Consider the following 6,000-nt stretch of genomic DNA (forward strand, 5'->3'; position numbering starts at 1 on the left):
TCCTTCAGAGACCCACCTTGCTTCAGTCTTTTTGCTCTAATCTTTTAGAGCAGGGGTTCTTAAACATTTTTGTGCCATGGACACCTTTGGCAATCTAGTAAAGCCTATGAACCCCTTGTAATAGTTTTTAAATGCATAAAATAAAATACCTAGGATTACAAAGGAAACTATTTGAAATATGGTTATTAAAATATTAAAAAATATAAATTTGTGATATAGTAGTATGTGCTGCTTTTTAATATTTATAACGAGATCCAATAGTCTAATAATTACTATAATTTCATAGTATTGATTACCGTAAATGTTGTTTGAAATGATATATCCAACAATTATAATGTAGTATGAAAATATCTGATTTCTATTGGGAAAAATCACATACTGTTAATACTACTGTGACTTGTGCCTACATTTAAAATTGAAAGAAATGTTAAGTTTTAGTTAAAGGTTACTTTAAGACAACCCCCCCTTAATTCTATCTGTGGATCCTTTGGGGATCTTGGGACCCCAGGTAAAGAACCCCTGTCCTAGAGCATTGTACTCATCTGCATAGTCAAAGCTGGATGTCTGGCTAATCTGTCTCCCCACTTACAGGAAAAGGGAAAGATAAATCAGGGCAAGTGGAAGGGATTTTCACTAGGTGAAGTGGAAGTTGCACATGTCACATATACACATTGATGAGACTTTAGTCACATGGCCATACTTAGCTATAAAAAAGGTAGATAATATAGTCTGTAGTTGAGCATCCATGTGTATAAGGCAAAAGAATAGATTTTGAAGGACAGCTAGGTGTCTGCCACAGTCTCCTAAGTGACTCTTGTGTATCCAGTCTCACCTTGCTGTAATCCATTCTTAAAACCCTGCCACCAAAGTATTTTTTAAACTCCTATCTGATCATGTCAGTTTCCATCTATTTCAGTGCCTGTAAATATCTTATAGCAGTACTTCCTGACTTGTAGGTCATCTGGATTGGGGGATATTAGGGGACACTTTTTGCAAGTAATCTAGGAGTCCATATGCCCACTAAAATTGAAAATTGAATTTTAAAATTTTATTCATATATATATATGGCATTTTCGTTCATATATATACAAGTTTTGGAGATTAGCAAAATACAGGTATATGTTGAAGTGTTCTTGAACTCATAGGAGTATGTGGGCATTATTATTTCAATAAATGCTAAAAAAAGTAGTTACTTTGGGAGGCATAATTTTTTTACATTGAAGAAAGGCCCTCATTCTTGAAAAGGTAAACTGCTGGCCTACAGGATCAAGACTTCTTATTCTTAGAATGCCATACAATATCCTTCATGATCTAGCTCTAGACTTCAGCTATACATATCTGTCCTTCTAGGCATTGCAGGCATACCAGTAACTTCTGATTCCCAAAATACAGTATGCTTTTTGATGCCTCTGTGCCATTGCACCTTATTTTTTAATGTCATTTTTTTTTTGTACCTTCTTCTCCCTCTGCCCATTAGTTCTTTCCTTTTCATTATCTACCTCCAAAGCTACTCATTTTTTAAAGCATAATTGTAAAATTATCTCCTCTGAGAACTTTCTGCTTCAAAGGAGCCCTCCCTCCAGATAGTTGTCCCACTTCTAGCCCTTCAAACACAGAAGCTTTTAGACTTCAATGCAAATCTTGACTACAGCATTTATTATAGGTGAAGTTCCTACTTATTTCAGCAACTGTGTATTGCGCACCCCCTAGATCAAGGTCTTGACTAGTTGTGAAGCATACAAAAACAAATACATTCCATACCCTCATAATCTAGAGTATATAATCTCATAAAATGGATAAATAAGTGGTAGAGGACAGAGATGTAGAAAAGTGATAGGAAAGAGGGTTGGAAAAGTAAATTGAAGGTCAAACTGTGACAGGCTTTGAATGCCAGAGTGAAGAGTTTAGTCAGTGGAGAAACACTGCTGAATTTTTGGTTAGGTAAATAACAAAGTCAAAGCAATGCTTTAGGAAGATAGCTTGGCACTGTAATGGGGGAAAGACTACATAGACCAGATAGCAAATTATAGCAATACGTTGAAGTAGAGATTCTGGATATCAAATATTTATTGCAAATATTTAGCAATATTGCAGATTGAACTTAACACAGATACCCTCCCCAACAAACATGAACATGCTGGATAAAATACAGTAGTCCCCCTTTATCCCCGGGGTATACGTTCCAGGACTCCCAGTAGATGCCTGAAACCATGGATAGTACCAAACTTTATATATAGTATGTTTTTTCCTAAACATACATACCTGTGATAAAGTTTAATTCATAAATTAGGCACAATAAGAGATTAACAACAATAACTAATAATAAAATAGAACAATTATAACAATATACTGTAGTAAAAGTTATGTGAATGTGATCTCTATCGAAATGTCTTATTGGACTGTACTCACCCTTGTGGTGGTGTGAGATAATTCAATGCCTACATGATGAGATGAAGTGAGCTGAATCACGTAGACATTGTGATGTAGCATATTTCTGGACCATGGTTGACCATGGGTAACTGAAGCCATGGAAAGCAAAACCATGGATAGGGGCAGACTACTGTATATCCAAAAGAGTTTTTTTAATAAAAAGGGAAATACCCGATGTCAGAAACAAAGAAGATACTAAAGGCCAGTGGTGTAGCTGGGAGCTAACACTGTAGCATCTCACAGGATTCAGAAACACATACAGACCCTAAGGGGTGGTTTTGACACCCACATATAGATAGGAGTTCTGAACTTGGGCCCTGGTAAAGTAAGGGGACTGAGAAGGAACACACTGTGCCTACCAACCACACAAACTATCCAATAAAGCTGGAAGTCTTTAAGTCTTTTTAAGAAGTCTCTTTAAGAAGAGAGACTAAGAAAATAGGCCAAACCATAGTAGACAAGATTGCCAACCACCTCAAAGCAGTGAGTAGGAAAAAAAAGTTATCTGTGAGAAATCAAAACACCCAGACTTAGGGGCCGGCCCGGTGGTGCAGGCGGTTAAGTGTGCGCCCTCCGCTGCAGCGGCCCAGGGTTACCCGGTTCGGATCCCGGGCGCGCACCGATGCACTGCTTGTGGAGCCATGCTGTGGTGGCGTCCCACATAAAGTACAGGAAGATGGGCATGGATGTTAGCTCAGCGCCAAGCTTCCTCAGAAAAAAGAGGAGGATTGGCATCAGATGTTAGCTCAGGGCTGATCTTCCTCACAAAAACAAACAAACAAAAAAACACCCAGGCTTGTGTCACAGCAAAGTAGAGAACACACACACATAAACAGTATCTGTGTGGTACAGGAACTCTAAACAGAAAAATTAAAACTGATCTAAGACCAGTGAGACTTCCTCAGGGCTCTGACAGAAATATAAAATCTCTTTGAGACACTTCTGTGACCCAGGGTATACAAAAATTTCACAGAAAAAGTAGGCTTACTGAAGATAAATTCATGGTAAAAACGTAAATCACATGAGGAAACAAGCACTGTCTGGCAGAGTTGGTAGATACAACAATCATAATGAGCACTCCAAGAACTAAAACTGTGATAAAATACTCTAAAAGAGACTATAAAATTAGAATGTTTAAAATGGTTAAGCTAAAAGATTTTTTAGAGGAAGAGAAATCATGAAAATAGTACAGTATGAAAGGACAAGTTTGAAAAAGAACATCTAAAAATGGTAGAGTGCTTGAAATTAAAAACATGACGAAAACAGCCTAAGAGTCATCGAGGTTAGAATAAAGAGACCCTACACATTCTAATAGGAGAGCCAGAAGAAACTGAAAAGAAGGAATGAGAGGCAATAATCGAAGTGATAATGTCTAAGACTTCTCCAAAACCTAAAAAAATCTATTCATCCTCAGGTTAACAATAAACTCTGAATAAGTTTTTAAAAATCCACACTTAAGACACATCATAATGAAACAGCAAAATATCAAAGAAAAAAGAGAAACTCACAACTTACAAAGGAACAATATTTAGACTCTTCAATAATAATGGAGGCCAAAAGATAAGGGAAAGTAATTGTCAATCAAGAATTCTCTGCTTAGCTAAATTATTATTCAAAAGTTAGGGTAAGGAAAGATTTTCAGACAAAAACAAAAAACCAACAGTTCACCATTCAGAGACCTTTACTGAAAGAAAAATGAACCCAGAAGGAAGGAGTGGGATGCAGGAAGCAACAAAGTAAACATTGGTAAACCTAAACAAGCACTGTCTGTAAAAGACTTTGGTGAGAGAAGTGACTTAATTTGGTGAATTTAGGAAAAATTTAGCCTCTTTATCACTTCTCTTGGGAGCCTACGTACGTTCTGGTCTCTTCTTCCTTGAATTTTTACAGGGGCAGGCCCCAGTGTGAAACGAGGTATATTACTATACCTAGGTAGGTAAGTCTGCTTGATTGTGGGGTACAATAATTACAAGCCCATAGACACATACATTTCTCTAATATCAATGTTATCAGTAATAAAGCTGATATTTTTATCTCCATTGTCTACTCTTCTATCTCAATTGTTTGAAAATTCAGGTAGAGATTCAGCTAAATGGTATTCAGCAGGAAATTTATGGCTGTAAATATATGTATTAGAAAACAAGAAAGACTGAAAATGAACTAGGTGTTAAACTAGTTCAGATTAGAAAACAGGAGATTAAGGAAAAAAAGTAAACATTAAAATATAGAAGGAAATAATAAAGAGCAGATGAAATAGAAAACAGACATAGTAAAGAAAGCAAGAAAATCAAAAGCTGAGTCTTTCTACAAACCATTAGTGATAGGAACCAGAAAAAAAGATTCAAATAAACAATATTAAGAATGAAAAAATGAACATATAGCTACAGAAGAGATTTTTAAAAATCATAAATGAATAATCAACTTTATGCCAACAAACATGAAAACATGAAATGGTAAATTTTCAATAAAAATATAATCAATGTTGATTGAAATAATAGAAAACATAGACTATACCCACTAAAGATACTTAACCACTGGTCATGAATCTACTCACAAGCTCCAGGCAAAGATGGTTTACAGGCTTGTCTTATCAAAACTTTGCCAGAGAAAAGAAAAAAGAGAGGAAACCTCTTCAACTTCTTTTATGAGGCTTAAATCTTGATAGCAACAAGATGAGTAAAGAAAAGAAAATTAAATCTTACTTAAAACTATAGATGCAAACATTCTAAACAAAATAATCATGAGCCAAATCCAATGTATCTAAAAACAATCAGAACCATCATGGCCTAGCTGGTTTATCCTAGGAATGCAAGGATATTAGAAAATCTATTAATATTATTCACCACATTAACAGATTAAGGGAGAAAAAAGATTATTTCAATAGATGATGAATAACATTTGTTAAGTTTCAGTATCCACTTATGAGAAAAACTCTTAGCAAACTAGGAAAATAGGATAATTTTAACTTTCTTACATCATAAACACAGAATTATTTTCTTTGATGTTAGGCACAAGACAAGGATGCTCACTACTACTGCTTGTATTCAACATTGTACTAGAGAGCTTAGGTGACATAATTAAGAAAAAACAAGAAGTAGAAGGATTAAAAATGAAAAAAATTTATTTCCCAGGCCATGTGGTTCTATACACAGAAAATCCAAGAAACTCTGAAAATACTAGAATTTTTATGAGAGTATAGCAGGGTTGTTGGATATATGGATCAATATAGATAAATCAATATAATTCCTATATCCTAACAGCAGCTAGGCACAACTACCATTTATTGGCCTTTTTGGTCCCAGGCACTGTTGCTATGCTTACAGTATTTAATCATAAAAACAGCCTAATAGGTATATTTGTCTTCATTTTAACAAATTTTGAACCTGGGACTTGGAGAGTTAAGTAACTTGCCAAAGGGCCTACTGCTAGTCAATTAGGCAAGCCTGGGACTACAACCCAAGTCTATGTGACCCGAAAGCCTGTCATACTTTTAGCCACTAGGTACTGTTATTTCCTCCCAGTTAATTGTAAAGAATGTGATAATCCCTTGCTCCTAACCTCAATTTTTTC

Source organism: Diceros bicornis, chromosome 11, assembly GCF_020826845.1.
Source record: "Diceros bicornis minor isolate mBicDic1 chromosome 11, mDicBic1.mat.cur, whole genome shotgun sequence".
NCBI lineage: Eukaryota > Metazoa > Chordata > Mammalia > Perissodactyla > Rhinocerotidae > Diceros > Diceros bicornis.